This window comes from Ictidomys tridecemlineatus, unplaced genomic scaffold, assembly GCF_052094955.1.
Source record: "Ictidomys tridecemlineatus isolate mIctTri1 unplaced genomic scaffold, mIctTri1.hap1 Scaffold_191, whole genome shotgun sequence".
Lineage (NCBI taxonomy): Eukaryota > Metazoa > Chordata > Mammalia > Rodentia > Sciuridae > Ictidomys > Ictidomys tridecemlineatus.
In genome coordinates this window covers 463,548-483,324 of record NW_027521642.1, presented here as the reverse complement: position 1 = coordinate 483,324, position 19,777 = coordinate 463,548, and the positions used below count along the sequence as shown (strand labels likewise).

General features: G+C 35.1%; 1 long non-coding RNA gene across 1 annotated transcript in view; it reads right to left on the bottom strand.

Moving 5' to 3' along the window:
* Window positions 1-4,389: 4,389 nt before the first annotated feature.
* LOC144372930 (uncharacterized) overlaps window positions 4,390-19,777 on the bottom strand; it is a 59,512-nt gene continuing 44,124 nt past the window's right edge. Inside the window, exons 2-3 of the long non-coding RNA XR_013432744.1 lie at window positions 17,963-18,065; window positions 4,390-5,404 (exon numbers count right to left, since the gene is read on the bottom strand). This is a non-coding gene — a long non-coding RNA (uncharacterized LOC144372930). The remainder of the gene's footprint in view (window positions 5,405-17,962; window positions 18,066-19,777) is intronic.

Sequence of the window (19,777 nt, the reverse complement as noted above, 5' to 3'; positions counted from 1 at the left end):
AGTAGAGGGCACTACTGGTGGAACCATGCAGGTGGGGATTATGAGAGAAAGTTATGTCATTGGGGGGTGTACCCTTGAAAGGGACTGCAGGACCCTGGTCCCTTTTCTTTCCTTGCTTCCTGATCACAAGTTGAGTGGATATGCTCTGCCATGTACTCCTGCCAGGATCTGTTGCTTTGCTGCAGGTCCAATACCATGGGGCCAAGTGATCATTTAGAACCTCTCAAACTGTAAGCTGAAACAAAGCTTTTTTCTTTATAAGCTTATTATTTCAGGCATTTTATAATGGTTACAAAAAGCAGACTAAAATATACCAAACCAGCATCAGTGATTGAAAGATGTTCAACCAAGTACACTTACTACTTTGGACAGCTCTGATGTCTACATTACATACACTGAACAATTCCATTTTTCATATATTAATGTAAAACAAGACAGAAGAATCTCAGTGACTTCTATAATGAGTTATCATAAAAACAAAAGTAGTAAAGACATACAATATATATAGACATACACACAGATATGTCTCATTTAGTACACCTAGTAGACTTCAGAAATCTCTTTTCAGAGAGAGACGCAAACTATCCTGAGTGAAGTAGGCCTTGTGTCTAGGGAACAAAGGCTAAAAGACACACAGGCCATGTAACAGTCTTCCATGCTTGCTCATAGATGTTTGCCAATATGAATATTGACATTGCTTTTAATGGAAAATTGTTGAAGTAGTCAAATTCTTCTGAAACCAAAGATTAGCCATAATGACTATTATGGAATTGCAGAACCAAGGAAGATAGTGGCGGCCAATATTTGTAAAGGGAATCACCTGCGGCTATTCTTGGCACAACCCCTCTTATATTTTTCCCAACCTGTTCTGAAAGTTAAAGCTTTGCTGAGAATTATCACTAAAACTGTAAACATTTGAGAGAATACAAAATATTTTTTCATAATTAAAATTCAGATCATAACTAAACTGTTTCAAAATCTTTTCCCCTAATAGTTAAAGAAGAAAACTGACAACCCATTCAACAAACAGGTAAATGCATATATATAAGATATATATATATATCTTATATATATGAAGTGATATATATATATACAAATATATAAATATATATATGTATATATATATATTAAGTCACTATTACTATGAGTTGTCAAACTATAATTTAGTAAGATGTTACATATAAAATTAGTCCTTAAATATTAAATATAGTTTCCAAAAATTCAGAAGCAACTCAGTCCACTCTAGATTCAATAGTACTTGTAAAGGAAAATGACATTTAAAGTAAAACATAAAGTACAAGCGACCTGAAGGATGATTATTGATTTTACATTGCCTTATTATGAGTTTATAAAAACATAAGTGAATAAAAAAGGTGCCCAATAGTCAGCATTATACCATGTTATACAGAAAAAGATCTACTTCATCTAGTGAAAGAATACTTTAGTATTTTAGGTAAAAATATATTCTTAGTTTTTAAATACATGGACCATTTATTCTCAAACTAATACTTCCAAATCAATAAATACTAATCTTGCCTATAAAATGTGCTGCCAGAGGACTTGAAAAGGGTTTGCTTTCCTTAAATTAGTTTGTCCCTTACAATTTGCTTGCCTGTTCATTTTCTTGGCTAGTACAGTTATCATTAAGATCAACTTCATTTCCTTTTTCATTTAATGATCACAAAACTTAAATGAGTGGTCGTAATCAATGTCATATGTTTTTTAGTATCCTAAGAAGTTGACTCATTTTAAATTGAATATTGTTGCTGCAAAAAGAGTAGCCAAAATGCACAGGACTCTAAACCACTGGAAGAATGTACTTGAAGGGACAGAAGATAGTGTGGGACTTCAGGTTGGGATACTGGTTTTTAAAATAAAGCTTATAATCTAAATTCAACATCGCATAGCTAACAAAAGTAAAACTAGTACAGAAATTCTTCCCCATCTTTAAATTCTAATGGAAATAGATGTTTTCAAACTCCTCATACTCTTTAACAGCACACTAAATTTTATAATATTAGAAAACATGTATCAGTTATGATAGAATATTTATGATGCATTGATTTTGAATTACTAATCATTATTTTAAAAATACTTTTTAGTTGGAGATGGACACAATACCTTTATTTTATTTATTTATTTTTACATAGTGCTGAGGATAAAACCCAGTGTCTCGCATGTGCCAGGCAAGTGCTCTACCACTAAGCCACAACCAAAGCCTCACTAATTAATTATTTTTAAGTCAGGTCCTATGCAGAGATTCCAAATTTCAAAGCATGACTCTCCTTCCCTTTTAGGTAGGAAGGGGCAGATGTTCAAATCCAGAGTTTGGATGAACAGTTAGCAGGCTTTAGCAATATTTGAAGGAACCATGGTTACAGAGGAAGATGGTTCTAAAATTCAAAGGAAATTAAATGTCCAGTATCTTAAGGAGACATATTATGGTATTGAAAAAATTGATGCATTAGATGTTTTTTTGTTATGTTTTTCTACTATTACCACTGTTTTGGAATTAACAGTCAAATTTTATATCATTACATTCCAGACATACAACATATATCTAAAACTGCCATCTTAGATTATAAGGCAATGATATAAAATATTTTGTTCAGTTTGCAACAGCCCTGGGTTTCCTCAAAATGTGTATCCAAATGGTAAAATGTCCAGGAAATCCTGTGATTTTCATGTGTTAAAGGCATTTCACATAGTTCCATTCACTTTTTTTTAATTACAGATGAACACATATCTTTATTTTTTATTTATTTTTTAATGTGGTGCTTAGGATGGAACCCAGTGATCTATACATGTGAGGCAAGTGCTTTGCCACTGAGCCACAACCCCAGCCCCCATTCACTATTTTTTAAGCTCAATATGTATATTTTCATAGCAACACATGCCATATAACTCCAACTTTACTAACAAGTAATTGGTAATATTACAATAGTTGTTATATCAACATGGAAAAGCAGCATAACATATTAAGAAAAATGATTTCCTGGGTTTGAATTTTGCTTCTATCACTTGTGAGTCACACGAACTGGTACAAGTCACTGGAACATTCTTTGCTTCAATTCCTCAAATGTAAATACAATGGGAATGATAAAAAAATACCAACTAATATCAATGTTATGAGGACTATGTGAATTAGTAACAAAATGTGGGAAAAGCAATCAGAAGTGCCACTTAGCACACAGTGATCATTTAGTAAATATTAGTTATAGATATTATTACAGTAAAAAAACAGTGACTCATGTTAATATAAACCATTCAGGCTTTCATGAATTTAGTAAGTGGCATATACATTGATAGATTGTACACTTACATTTAATCCTGAAATATTATTGAGCATATTCTATTATAGAGATTTGACCCTTTAAAATATGTTAATTTGTAAATACCTAAAGAGTAGATAGTGGGGCCCAGGAGAGGTGGAAAAGTAAAATGTTTAGGTGACAGGCCTCTGATGAGGATCACTGCCAGGATGGTGACTAGAAGACAGTAATGACAACATGATAAGTACCAGCTAATTATCCAGTTGTGTTCACTCATTAGCCCTATGTTGAAAGTTATTGAATTTTCAGAACAGGAAACAAAATCACAAATTAGATGTGCCTTCAGGATCACTTGCTGAAAGTGTCAAGAATGTGAGACTTCTGAGAGTCAAGAGTTATTTAACATAGAGACTTATGTGAAGGTCATTATCTTAATTAAACTCAAAATGTCCAACTTTTTCTCTGGAAACTTTGATCTTGGTTTCCTTGTTTATCGCTGTACCTATGGGCTCAACAGAAGAGTCTCAAGTGCTTCTCTGCCAAATGACAACTATTACCTTGACCAGTAAGTTTACAGACATAATATAGAACACAGTATTTTTGTTATTCAAAACACAACTGCTAGTGATGAAAGTTTTTAATGATAGTATGAAAGCCATTATTAGATTTTGCAAATTAAAATTTAATAATGATTTGCCTAAGCCATAGTTATTTCACATATTTAGTCTAAATCCACATGCAGTCATGTGCTGCATAATGACATTCTGGTTAATGAAGGACAGTATATATGACAAGGGTCCCAGAAATTACACCATCTAATGATGTTGTAGCCATCTCAGCTTGTGTAAGCACATGATATCTGCATGATGATGAAATTGCCTAGTGACACTTTTCTCAGAGCTTCCTCTTGTTGTGAAGCAAAGTGTGGCTCTAATTATTATAAACACAAGAAGAATCTTTCCATTATTTTGAGAATTATGAATTTAAAATAAAATGTTAATTATTCACAATGATGAAACCATACTATTATATCAATGCAGAAATGACAAAAATTACACATACTTTAGGATGAACATGGAATATACTTTGTGTCCACAATCAAGGTTTCCAGTGGTCCTTTTAAAGTGTAACAAGTAAAGCTTTATTTTTCACATCTTGTACAATACTTGGATGAAGAAAGCACTCCTGATGGTGAATTCTTTTGAGTCTGACATCTTGTGGAAAGGCTTCAAAAAATTGAGTTTTAGGTTTCTTTCTAAGGTAGATATGTGAGTTTTTATATAGGTTTATTTTTTTCTTCTTGACCATTCCCCTTCCTCTCACCTTCCTGATCCCCACACCATGCCCTACCCAGGGTCACTGATGCTACAGCATGTGAGACAGGTATCCTTGGGAAGCCAGGCCCACAGCAGAGACCAAGGACAGCACCAGCTCACTGGCCTTATTCATGAGCATAAAGTACACTTGGAAGTAATGGAAGAAAGTCTTGCTGGAGGCCTGAAATCTCTCTTCTCCTCTACTGAGCAGCCCTTAGGACAAACAGAGAAGCATGTGTTTCCAGCTTCCACACATATACCCTCCTCTGACATGAATGGGGGATGGAAAACCTATGCCTCTCAGTCTATACCATTCTTAACTTTCAAATGAGGATGTGTCAAGTGTGACCATGTGTTTTTCAGTGACAGACTTCTTCAAGCAAAACTATCCATTATTACATGTGTCCATTTGGGGAAACTGAAAACAGATACAATCAAATGAATGAATCCAAGAAGAGACCAATAGTTAATATTTTTATCTTGGACATTTTTTCTATAGATTCCGGAGATGAATTTTTGTCCAAAAATGAAGACATATATCAATCTTCAGAGATCACTTTGTGAGGCTGAAGTCTGAATGAACTCCTACTCATTTCTAGCACAAATATACCAGTATAAACTGAGCATTAGTTATAAAACACCATGGGGAAACATATAGAGGAAAGAAAAAATGCAGTTCTTTTATTTTCAGTGGAGAATTCTGAACCAACATGTACTGGTTAAGGTCAGTGTTCAGAAGCTTCTACCTGCTTGGTTCCTTGGGATTCTCTTCATTCTTCTCCAGCCGAGGGAGGGGGCTCACACAGCTTGTACAGCCTAGAAGAGGCACAGGTAAGTTTGACAGCTGCACACTTTTTGTACCTTACATGAGATAATTTTATTGGTATAACAAATACATTGAAAGTAATTATTTTTGGTTCTATGAGTCAAGGACACATTGTTTACTTCACTAAACATAGCATATGAATAAGCAAACTCTAAAATTTTGGTTCTGTGATTTAGAAAACCAGGTTTCTTTGCATCTTTCAATGGCTACTGATTATGCAACATTACATTTTAAAAGCCTGCTGTTCTACTCCAGTGCTGCCAATCCAAGCCTGCTTAGCTTGCTGGTAGTAAAAAAAATCTATTCTCTGAATTCCAGGAGGTAATATTATTATAATTGCCATCACCTCTATCATTATGAATATCTTGTTTACAGAAAGTCAGCTCTTATCTCACAGGGTTCTGCTATTTTTTTGACCAGTTTTGAAGTTAACTGCATTTTGGACTATGCCTGTAGTGTGGACATTAATGGCCTGACATGGCAGATTCCTGAGGCTAGAATCTCAAAGGCACACTAGCTGAGGTTTCCTAAGGACTGGGCACCTGGTTCTGCCATCTACCACTTACCTAGTCAATGGATTCTAAAGTGGGTCAAAGAATCCACATTAACTGTGGAGATGCCTGGAGATGCTCCCCTTTGTAGCCCAGGTCTACTTGTTTGAGCACTAACAAAAAATTCTAAGGAATTAGCTAAGGTTACACAAATTCCAGTCTCCACCTTCTTTTTAATAGTTGAATCCTAATTCTAGAACCAAAGTAAAAGTGAACATGACAGCTGCCAGAAAACCCTAACTCTAGTGACCTCAAGACCATGTGCATAACTTTCAGTGTATCCTGAAAAAAGAGAGGCTGAACTAGAGTAGTGGATATTGGACTACACCTGTTACCCCTAACAGTGACCAAGGTGCCACACTGGTGCCACTGCAGAGCTTAAACTAATGACTTTAAATGTAGAATCTGACACTACCCCTTTATCTGTTTATTTATTTCTGGTGCTAAGGATTGGACCCAGGGTTGCATGCATGCTAAGCACACACTCTACCTCTGAGCTACACTCTGAGCCCCAACTTTTCCCTTTTTCAAAAGCAATTCAAACTCAGGGCTAGCTGAAGTGATTCACTCCCATTTACACATTATGTTGAACACAGTTTAAATGAATTGTTAACCTATTTAGTAAATTATAAATTCCTTCTCTTTTGACATTTAATTCCATGCTAATTCTAAATCAATGGGGAAGAATGAGAAAGCTTTAATTTAGAGTTGAAAATTTGGTTAAAAACATGAATTTTTTTAGGAAACGCAGAATGTATTATCTTTGAACGTACTTCAAGTGTGGAAGGTGGTTTATGTTCTACATGTAATCTACATGGAAGAGATGAATACTGAACTAAGGACATGTCACATTATAAAAGCTTATTTTATCTTTCCTGGAGAAGAGAATGCATTAAATTGAGCTGGTGTACTTGAAAAATTTTTTTGCAGCTGAAAGATTGGGTGTTACTTCAAATTGCTTTCTCAGTGCTGAAAAAATTGGATGATCAGAAGATTTTTTTTTCCTCCTTAATTTCTGTCCTCTTATTTCCCTGAAAGTGCTATATAAGGAGTAAGAAAGCACAGTGGCCTTACTCAGGTAGAAAAGAAAGAGGAGGATGGGTGGTGGATGTCCTGCCCCATGAGATCTGCGCTGTGCCACCACATCCATTACTTTGCTCTGCACATTTGCACAGAATGTAACTAATGCCACTGGGTAGATGAGTCTGAAATGTCTGCCTTGCAAATTGGAGAAAAGGCTACTCTCTGTGATCACCTAATGAAATAATAGTTCTGGGTTCTGTGGAGCTGGACAGATTCAGCTTCTGAGGCTTCTTGGAAGAAACTCACAGTTATTTGAGTTCAGACACATTTTTAATGTAAATTGTAGAGCTCTGGGAATTCAGAGCAGGCAGATGAAGTTTGGAAGTAAAATGTAAAAGGTAAAGAGTTGGATTCCAACTGTGCTCTGAGGCATTTGTGTTTTGGCAGCTAAATTGTTGGGCACCGGGAGGCCTTTTTTTGCCCAACATCTGGGGCTCTTCCTTTAGTTCATTACACTCATGCATACCAGTGCCCTGCAGGAGTGAGGTCTGTTCCTGGCTCCACTTTCTCCTATTCCTGTTTGGGCTCAGGAAGCCATTTTGGAGCTGGTGATTCAGTCCAAATTCAAATTAGCAGAGAGAAGAATTTTCAAACTTTATTCTATAGATCAGCCTTTTCATCTTTCTTTTTTAATCTTTATTTTTTAATTGTAGTTGTAGTTGGATATAATACCTTTATCTTATTTATTTATTTATATGTGATGCTGAGAATAGAATGCAGAGCCTCTCACGTGCTAGGTGAGCACTCTACCACTGAGCCACAACCCTAGCCCACACTCTTTATCTTTCTATATGGGAAAAAATAATAAGATGTATTAATAGAGATGACAAAGTAAATGCCTCTTCTGAGGTTCTCGTACAATGGTACTCTATCTCAAGACAATTGTCTTTATCCTACAGATTGGAAAATAGAATCTCAAAAAATGAAGACTTCACTAAGATCATATAGCAGGATCTGGGATTCCTCAAAATCACTTTTCTTCTTTTCTTCATTTTTAACCACTATAGTATGATGTGGTCTTCCCATTACACAAATAAAGTCTTTACAACAAAATACTTCCGGATTTTGTGTAACAGAAAACAAGGCCAATATGCCACAACTAGTGATCTGATATCTGGAGTGTCATATTTGGTTGTTGATGAAAATTTGACAATTGCTTTGCAAAAGAGAAAACCAAAGAGAGGAAGTCTGCCCTCAACCCCTACTTTAGTGCCATTCAATCACAACACATTCATTGATTGCCCAAATCTATTTTTTCTTTCCATTCTATTGGACTGCAAGTGCCTGGAGCATATGGAATGCTTCTCATTCACCTTGATATCCTAAAACCAAAAGTAGTTTCTGACACGTTTCAGACAATGATTCCTAGAGGGGGAGTATGCAAATGTGATGAAGCCAAGATGTCCAGGAAACCTGCTCCCAGGAGTAGACTTTCCATTGTCACTACTCAGAACCAACCTACCTCAGCACTATTAAACCCTAACACTCCTCTCTAGCATTCTGATTCCCGAAATTATCACATTCACTCTTTCTATGGTGTGACCACAGCCACTTCCTCCTTTTTTGAATTCCAGAACAACCAGCTCCTATTTTACTTCCATGTTTCCAATTGCTCTCCTTTGACTGTCACTCCTGTTCCTTTGCTTTCTCTTCACTATTGGCATTTCTCTGGTGGGTTCTGGATCTTCTCTCATCTGTTATCCACTCACCATGGCAATAAAATTCACTTCTATATCCTCACTGACTTTCTAAATTTTGATGACTCATAGAACCACAGCTCCACCTATTTGCCTCTCTTTGGCTTTGGACCAATTTATTGAACTGCCCACAAGTAAAACCACATGGAAGTCCCTGTGATCCACTATCTCAGGGGCAATAACCACCAACCCTTTATTACCCAAGTCAAAGATTTTATAGTCACTCTGGAATATTCCATTCCCCTATCTATCTTCATTCAATTTGTGTCCAAAGATTAGGAAGTCTGCCTTCTAAGCACTGTTCTAATCCACCCTTCCATTGGGGTTCTCAATAGTCCCTTTCAAAGTTCTATCTTCATTCTTAGAAATAGACCCTTCTAATGTCACCTGAGACAAATTCTAAAAGTCAGATCTTCTTCCAAGTAGGAAGATTGTTGATGCTGCCTTATTGTCTTCAAGTTAAGATGAAAACTCTGGTATGTCTCTTTCTGATCTGGCCCCTGCCTGCATCTCCAGCTTTGCTTTACATTATTCTTAAATCACTTTCAACTGTCAGTCACACAGACTAAAGTATGGTTCTCAGAATGTGATGTTTTCTCTGGGCCCTCATGTCTAGACCAGGAGCATTCTGTGACCTTCCTTCTCCCTCCTTTGGCTGGGCAGGATTCTTCCATGTTCTCACGACAATCTATGCTTGGTTTGTGTCACAGTTATTATAATATGTAGTGTACTATGAGATAGATGGGCGGGGGATTTGAACCAAAGACTATCTCAGGCAGAGAGAGCACACTAGACTTTTGTGAAGGTACCTTCGAGAAACACTACCCTAGCTTTGCCTTTGGGTGGTCTGAGCTTGAGAGGCAAATGTATCTTTCAACTTACTGCATTTGAGGATGGAGTGCTGTTCCAGCTGAGGAGGAATCCCAGCCCTCGGTGCTCAGAATCTCTTTGCACCCTCCAAGGACAGCTTTTCACATTCCACCTTTGCTTACAATGATGTTTTACTCACTAAGCCTACTTAACTAAAAGCTCCTTGAGGGCCAGAGCTACTTCTATTTCAAGTTTACATTTTTCATGAGGCATAACAGATTGGGCTGCATTTCTTGGGTCCTAAATAGATGCTTATAGAATGAATAAAAGAGTAAATAAAATCCATTTTTTAAATTACTCTTAATCTCTCTCTCAGGGTTATTATTTTAACTTTATAGCAGGCTACTTTTATTGTGCTTCATTTCAAGCATTACATAAACCAATAAAGAAGAAATTGAGTTCATCCATTGCTTTTCTTGTGGTTCAGCTTGCATATTGGCTTATTGATCAGGTTGCTAAAGTCTTATCCCAAACCTACTGTTTATTAGGTCTTATAAGATCTAGATAAAAACATCCTGTGAGCCATTATCTTGTCATTTTTTATTGAGATTTTAACACTTCAGTGGGTCTGTTATGTAATATAACATGTCTGCTCAAGGCATTGAGGAGACAATGCTTATGGGAAATGATTCTTCATCAATAGAAACTGGGAGATTCTAATCTAATCAAATGTAGAAGATAATGATAATAAGACAAGGATTAAACAGAGTTAGGAGTTAGTACTAAAAAGAAATGCAACTATAAAATGAGTGCTTCATCCATTTCCGAGTGGGGGATATGTTTTTCCTTTTTAAAAAAAATTTCACTTCCCATGTAGTTTTTCAGAATAAAATATAACTTCACAAATGCTCCAATCTTCATTCTTGCTCTGGTAATGGTGTTACAAATAAAAACAAATAAAAAAGTGTCTTGTCTATGACAGTATTTGCAGGAGACTACTTCCTGTCTAAAGGCAAATGTATAAATCCAATTGAATGTAGAAGAAATTAGTTAGCTTTGTCCCACTCCAAGATAAATGACTGCCTACCCTATTCGCCGGGGAAACTGAGAGGAAAACTTTTTTTTTTTCCTGTGGATACTAACTATGTTCATTTGTCTTAAAAGTAGATTGGAGTCCTTTCTTATGATGATGCGTGAACTGTGAATATTTAGCATCTCAGACAATAGCCCTGTTAATATGCTTACTCATTCACGTGTTCTTGAAATCAGTTTAGATATTGCATGTCTATGGTGAGCAAAGGAATAAAATTTAAAATCCATACTGACTCCTGAAAACTCTTACTCAGATTGGGCACAGAAACATGTTAACAAAATACCACAGCATAATATAATAGCATAAGGGCTATCATACAGCAATATACAAGATACCTAGGACAACCTGAGCAAAGGAACACAAATAAGACTACTAGCAGGAGATGATAACTAAAGTAGATTTTGTGGGTTAAGTAGGAGTCTTCTATATAGACACAGATAGGAAAGACAATCCCAACAGAGGAAAGAATATGAATGATAATAGAAGGATAAATGAAAATGGCATTTTGATTATTGGCCCAGCTGGATTAAAATTGTTAGTTGTATCCATGTGGATTTTTTTAAATTCATAATGGAATGTGCAAAATAGGAGGGTATCCATTTAATTATGATCATTTGTCCCTAATCACACTTAGTGGCTGGGTGTTTATGAGGTCAATCCCCAGGAATACTATAAGAATGATAGTGGGCATATCCTAAAGTAGGTATATAAGTCATGCAGAACAAAAGCTGGTGAACCCTCTGGAAAGAGAAGGCAGGGATTTACTTATCTTGGAGCTGATTGAGGGGTCCAGTCTCTCACTTCCAAATTCTTTGCTGTGTTCTGAACTCTTGCTCCCTGAAGTCAGGAAAATCACTTTTAGCTCTATACTGTATTACTATTTATTTAAATATCATTAATATCTGAATGTAGAATACTTATTCCAACAATATATTTAACATCAAGAGAGACTGGCTAAGGACTAAGAGAAATCAGCACCTGAACATCTTTGAAATTAATGCTTTTAAGAATCAAAATATGGCATGAAGGTTTTGTAAGGCTACGCATGGTGGTATACACATGTATTCCCAGTGATTCAGGAGGCTGAGCCGGGAGGATACAAAGTTCAAGGTCAGACTCAGCAATTTGCCAAGGATTTAAACAAATTAGGGAGACTTTGTTTCTAAGTAAAAAAATAACAAGAAGTGGTGGTATGCCTTAGTTGTAGATCCCCTGGGTTCAATTTCCAGTGGCAAAGGGGGGAAATAAAAGAAAATATGCTATGTTGTTCAAAATGATTAGTAATTATTTCTAAAGACATCTGAACCATTCAAGTAAGTTTAACAGCTTCCTGTTCAACATCCCATCTATATCTTTACTCCTAGACTCAATAATTAATAACTTCAAATGCTGAAAATAGGAAACAATCAAGTATAAATACCTGCTGTCCCACCACCTTCTTGAAACAGAAATCACAGTCCTGTTACAGTCAGGCACCTGTTTTCCTTAGCTAAATAGTTGACTATTTTAAACTTAATAATATTTAGCAAGAAAAGGCTTTCTGAATTAGTTCTAAAGCAATTCCTGGAAAAGCCACATCAATATGGATCTCTGAAGTTTAAGAATTTTATCTTAAAGTTTATAGTTTAAATATGATCTTCTTCTTTTCTTTGGTTTTGGGACCAGAGATTGAACCCGGGGCACTCAACCACTAAGCTATCCCCAATACTTTTTGTGTATTTTATTTAGAGACAAGGTCTCACTGAGTTGCTTAGGTCCTTGTTAAGTTGCTGAAGCGGACTTTGAGCGTTAGATCCTCCTGCCTCAGCCTCCTGAATTGCTGGGATTATAGGCATGTGCCAGAGCACCAGACAAAAATGATCATCATGAATAAAAAAGTTTCTAAAACTGGTCAAGTTCGTGAATAAAGTTATAATTACTGTCCAGTTCCTAATGGAAATCAGTTACTATAGAGAACCAAACAGCAGACTTTTTGGCTGGGCATAGATAAAGGAAGGGTGCTTAAGAAACTGCAAAATTGGAGCTGGGGTTGTGGCTCAGTGGTAGAGTGCTTGCCTAGCCCAAGTAAAGCACTGGGTTGGATCTTCAAAATACATAAAAATAAATAAAAGTATTGTGTCTATCTACAACTAAAAAATATACATTAAAAAAAGAAACTGAAATATTCCAGCTTCCAAATACTGAACTAAGTCAAGGGAAGAGAAAAAGGGAGAAAATTTTAAAAAGAAACCTAAAAAAACCAATCTCTTAAGATGGACCTAATAAAAAGGCAAATAGGGAAACAGTGATGGTAGTGGTACTGGTGACAAAAGACAGGACGGATTAAAGAATTGCAATTAAGTAGCTAAAACTTTCCACTTTTAAGTAATTTTAGATTTAGAGAAACTTTATAAAAATGGAACAGAGATTTTTCTTCATGCTTCATCGTTTTTTCCTAATGTTTACCCTTTACTTAATCACAGTACAATGATAAAAACCAGGAACTGTATTAGTACAATACAATTAACTATATGGCACATCTTATTCCAGTTCCATATTTTCCCCACTAGTATTCCTTTTCAAGAACCCAATCCTGGATCCCCTACTGCATTTTGTTTCACATCTGCTTTGTCCCCCTGACAGTTCTTTAATATCTCCTTGTGACTTTAATTAATACTTTTGATGAGGACTGGCCGTTATTTTGCAGACTGTCTCCATTTATGTTTATCTGATGTCTTCTCATGATTAGGTAGAGAAAAAGCATTTTTAAAAATAATAAAATCATAGAAGTGATGTTTTGTACTTCTCTGTGCTTTATATTTGGGGACATATGATGCTAATAGATCTTATGACCTGGAACATTAACTTTGAGCACTTGACTTAAGGGGCATCTGCCTTATTTTCCCACTGCAACGTTCCCACCTTGCCTTTGCAGACTTAGCAAAGACGCCTGGAAAGAGAGTATGAGACTTTGCAAACATCCTGCTTCTCTTTGAACTTTCACTCACTATTTTATCCTCCACTGGTATATTTTGTCTGCAACAAATTTAGTTCCACACTTGCTTTGAACTGGGATTCTGTAAAGAAGGATTATTTTCCCAAAATTATTTAATTATTCAATTATATATTTAACTCAGCATGGACTTGCATATATTGGTTTTACTGTATAAGAAATCCAATATTTTTATTAATTTTTTTAACTGAAAGCATTCGAGTTTTAGCTAATGGGGGCTCTTTCTGGTTGCTTCTTGTACCCTTTTGATATATACTCATTATGTTTTAATTTTAGTGTGTCTTTATTTTCTGCACCTCAAGATATTCTAGGTTCATTTTCTCTGTCTCAGTTGGTAATTAATCACTTTTCCAAAGGCTTATGGTTATTGTAAACCTTATCATTGGAATACAGTATTTAGAAACCAGAATTTGGATACAGGATGTACTCATTACTTTTGGTGATACAACTACTTCCAGGCCTTTCCAGCAGACGGGGCTTATTTATTAACACAAACATACTTGAACACCATATTCATTCCTACATCTGTTTGTGTCTGTGTGTGTTGTGTGTATGGACTCATTAGTCATACTGATATTGCTAATTCCAACCTAGTACCACAGGGTTCATTATATATTCCAGCCTTCACCCTTTGCTGATGTATGACTTCTTTTTCAGTAACTGAGGGTCTGATTTCTCTTTAATTACAACATCTTTATTTATTTGTTCAATCCTAGTGTACACATAAATTGGTTTATGAATTTTTAAGTCATATCCATGTGAAAGACAGATTCACTAACAAGACCCCAGTATTCACATTTAATTTTTTGTCTATAGTGTCATAATATTCCATTAAGTAGTGAATAGAAAGATATTTTTTTGCTTTCTTTAAATGTGATGCTCACCATGCTGAATACATTGCTTGGCATATTTTACCTTGTATAATATATAATTCTTCATATATTCAACTTGGATTCTCACACACTCCTTCATATTGCTCCCTTTGCCTAAATGCCCTCCCTAATACCCTTTTCTCTGTCTGCATTACATTTTTGTCTCTGAGATGCAAATAAAATATCACCATCATTTTCTAATAACAGGTTATACAGTAAATCAGGTTCTGCTCTGAGTGAATTAAGTCTATCGATTTGATTTATAGAATTCTCATAACAACACTATGAGGCAAGTGCTATTATTATTCCTGTTATAGTAGTGAAAAAAATTAAGAAATAAAGAAACTAAAACTCTTGTCCCAAATCACAGGATAATAAACAATGGAGGTGAGACTCCAATTAAGGCGGCTTGGCTCAAGAATCTGTGCTTTTAGCCATGATTAAATATTCACCTTGTATGGGATGCTTTTTCCAATCTTCCCAGCTACTGAACAAACCTCATTTAGCACTAACTTTATACTAGGTACTATTCTAGGAAACTATGATACCATAATGAATAAGTCTCAGTTTCCCAATTATTGAGGGGCCATGCTCCCTGTTCTGAATCCTGAAAGACTGAAGTTTTACACTTGCATGTGGATGACTGTATCCTGGCAATCTGCCTACATATTCCACCATGAGATTAGGCCAGGACTTCATCACACCCAAGTCTTTTCTTGGTGACTACTAGGATCTTTGATACCAAAGGTATGAAGACAGAATATGTTGGAATCCCAGCTTTTACTAAAAAGATCAAAAACAATTTTTGTATAGGCTTCCTAAAAGCACATTTTGTATGTATACTTTCTAGCATGGAAAACTTTAATAAGTTTATAATGAAAATGAAATTTTAGACCTCAATATTTTCAGATCACCTGGTTATATAAAAGAGCTGCTTATGGTTATTGTAAACATTATCAAAAAATCCAAGTTATATGGTCATTTTCCCTTCTATTTTGTATCCTTTCTTCACACTCAAGCAACAAATTAAAATACCATGTGTAAAAAATATGCACATGAAAATAATACTGAAATTATAAATAAGAATAAATCATGTCAAAAAGTTCACTTCTAGAAAGAAACTAAAGATCTTAGCTTATTCATTTTATTGTTTATTATGTATTGCAAAACTTCAATACATAGATAATAAACTATTATACCTTAAAATATAAAATTCAAATTGATAATGAAATAATTCAAATACTTCAAGTTATAGTAAAGATGAAAACTTTTCTAACCTCTCTATCTCTGAAAAGTTGAGTCTAAATGGTTAAATATTTTTCTCTGAGGTTGGAAGGCAAAAGGGACAGAAAATCCAAGTTCTAACCTTGATTTAGATTTGTATTCTAACTGCTCAGATTCTAGGTGTATAAGAACTGGCTTGGAAAGTGGATCCTGGCCAATGAACCAACCATGTACTTTGGCTGAATACTGAAAAGAAGATTGTCCTCAGAAAGAATACGTAGAAAAATCTGCTTGCTTTCCCTAAAAGAGAGCCCCAGGCCCTAAGATCTTCCACAAAGAAGTTTTAAATCACTTATTTGGGATGCATAACTTGGTGCTGAGAAATCAGCAAAAATAAAAGGAAGAAAGTATTCTAAATGTATTTATTTTAAAAAATAGGGAGCAGGAAAGAGTGATAAATACTGGAAAAATAATGCAGCTCAGAAATCAATAAAGACATTACAAGAAACTGCATGACTTTTCAGTATTTTAAATGATATTACAGATATCATGTATTAATAATGTATAAATATACCATTGTTAATGAGCTCTGCACCATGAAATGAGTTATTAGGCCTATAAAACATTGTCTTTACTTTATCTCTATTTCCATTTTCAGTTTTAGGAAGTTAAAGATATTAGAATCATAGCTATTCATTTCCACAATGTAGGAATGTATATGTAGTGACTTAACCTCTTTAGTGGAATATTCTAAAAAATGGTGGATTCTTCCCATATGTCACAATTTTGAGATGGCTCTTCCAAGTTCTCCTAGAAACATACTCTAAGAGAGACAAAATAAAATAAAATTAGCAATGCAAATACAATTCTAATGTGACTAATAATGTTTATTTTGATTTACTTTTTAAAGGATAATTTGCATATTTACTCTCCAAAAATTCTTCCTGAGCCCTCTGGCAATTTGCATCTGTGTTTGTCCTTTGCCAGCTGGACAACAGTTTATCCCATAATTCTGGTAGATCTAACCTTTACTCAGTAAATCCTTTGACCTTCTAAGATCTTGGTTGTCAATCTTCGGTTCTTGGGTTCTTACCCAGAAGTGTCATGTATATGCCCTCACTGTACCTGATCTCTACAGTGCAGGTGTCAGCTCAGTGGTAATCTTTTGTTGATTTTTTTCATTGGCTTGGTTGTCATTCTGTACTGTAATCTTGGGAGCAAGCCCAGAGGGATATATGTGTCTCCTTAGGAGTTATACACTAAATCTTTGGTAAATACAACCAGTCATAATTGCAAATGCATACCTTAAAAATTAATGACTCGCTATCACTGGACATCTTGAACCAAAGCAGCAAATAAAGAGTTTTGCTATTGTAGTAGCTTAAACGTGATAGAATAAAGTAAAAAAAAAAAAAAAAAAAAAAAAAAAAACAGTGTCTTTTGATTTTTTGTCATTTTGTAGGTTGTCTTTTCTTCTAGATTAAGCCCATTTCCCAATTAGAAAACTGAAATTAGTCCATTTTTATTTTTTAAAGAATTTTAAATGTTAAAAACTAAGCTAAAAACTAAGCTATTACTCTTTAAAAAATTATTGAGTGATGACATACAAAGTTTATTCTATTAATTCAGAAAGTACATTCTCAACTATGAGTTTTCTAGTGACCTAAACACAGCCCAAAGGATGTTTATTCATTCTCTAAAGCAAAATTTGAAGTCAGCACTTTATCCTTGAAATAAAACATATACTTCTTAGCATAGCATGGAAGTCTGAGAGATCACCAGAAGTATGTAATAAGTAAACATATTGCTCAAATTTTTCCATCTTTTTTCTTGCCTGTCCCTCTCTCAATCCATTCTTCAAGATTTACTAAATCACCTACAACTTCCAGAAAATTCCAAATGTCCTTTATCTTGTCCCTTACACAAGCCCCTAGTCCATTCCTGTCTATTTTCATAGCCGATTACCTTTACTCCTTGAGATAATTGCATAGACCTCCTTTTTTCCAGGGTTGTCCAAAATTCTTGGAAAACCCTTACCTAAGAGTCTGTACCAAGTTCTCATCCAACGGGATTGCTTCTCACCCACGACTTACCTTACCAAGTCATGTGTCTGGAAAAGTGCCCTACACATCAAGGCACCAGTCAGACACCTGACCTGATGAATGAACAAAGGAACCTTCAAACACAGGGAGTTTTAAAACTCCCCTAAACAAGCATTAGACTCACCTACTTCCGCATCACATCTGTAGCCTGCATAATGTAGCGAGGTGGCAGCCCATGGCTCCTGGGTAGAATGATGGCTTGCTCCAGTGTTACACTCAGGGTGCACCTCTGTGTGCCAAGGCAAGAGGAAGTGAGAACACACTGGTATCTAAAACACTCTTCCAGACAGTGTGAACTATTGATTTCAAGATCGGAAATCCACCAAAATCAAAGGGCTAAACAATGAACCACAGATTTCTCTATCCAGAATACCTGAAAATAGGTTATATAGTCAAAACTAAGAATTCAAAATTGAAACAAACCTATAATGAGTTGTTTTCAAAAGAGCTCCTCCAAAGGCATTTAAATAACTTTTATAATTAACTATTATTTTTATTGATATTTTATGCAACTTAGAAGAAATGAATATGTAATATTTATCATTCATTTCTACATATTGGTAGTTATTGCATTTCAATGCATGCACAAATATCTTAGAAAAATAAGCAGTGAAATTCACTGTTTCACTAAGTTCAAGTTTGATTTTTAAAAATTATTTTTTGGACCCAATCTAAAACATTATTTGTAAAAATTTTTAAAGAAATTTAAATTAGTTATATGGAAATATAATGCAAGAATAGCCCTGAGAAATGTGTCCTAACCAGAAGTGAGGGAACTGGTCAACCTTTGTTCTTTTCCTTCCACTTAAGCCTTTTTTTTTTTTTTTATACCTTTCCACCTTTTCTCCACAGCACCCATTAAAGCCCATGTTTAGTTGTTACTATTTTCAGGTACTGGGCTCTGGATTGTTTAGGGTTATTTTTGTACACACTTTCAAAAGCAAACGCTCAATAAGTTGAGATGTTTTCCCTAAAATTTGTATTAGTGGATTAGTGGATTTTACTTCCTTTCTTGACTTGTTGATAGTTTGATTACAGTCTTTTCTCCACTCTGGCACTGACCCCTGTATGGTTTGGAATCCTACTCATGCATTTTTTTTCCAGATCGGTCCAGTATTTTCTTCTATAAATAACAGTAATAAGCAACAAACAAATAACAATGGAATTGCTTCTGTGTGAGGAATATCTAACTCCTGATCCTTGGTTATGAGGCTGTAGCACAAAAAGTCCAATACGTTTGGTAGATTTTGATAGAGTTGAGTTGAGAAAAAGAGAGATTTAAAACATTACTGTTTAAATAATAGAATCTGACTATATATATATATATATATATATATATATATATATATATATATTCTAAGAAGAAACAATGTTAAGTTTATTGATTGCTCAATGACTTGAATGGCATCATTCCTCATTACCATTACAAAGAATTCTTTGGAAAACCTTAAATAATGAACTTCTCATTGTACATGATGTTCACGAATATTTACTGTATGAGTCTTATAGGAATGCATATTGTTTTCTGTGCACATTCTGCAGAAGAATCCATGCTGATGAAGGCCAAGCAGAGTAACTGACAGATCAAGTTTAAGAAATCAATTTTCTACAAAGCATTCAATTGTCTCCATACTCAACAGACCATAACCTTTTTCTCCTCTGTAAGGTCTTCTCTACTGCAAATTTAAATCTTTATTGATCCTAACATTTTAATCAATAATGCTCATTACACTAGCTGAATGACACTAAGGAAAAAAATCTTTACCTTTTTCTAATCATACTGAAACATGACTGTGCTTTCCTGGTAAAACGTGACTCACTCTACTCTACTTTTGCAAAACACTTACACACTACCAAGGTATTTTAATAGGCAGCCTATAATTTTTATCCTTTCTCTTAATCCTTTCAAACTGAACTATTCCTCCCTTCCTCAAGCTGC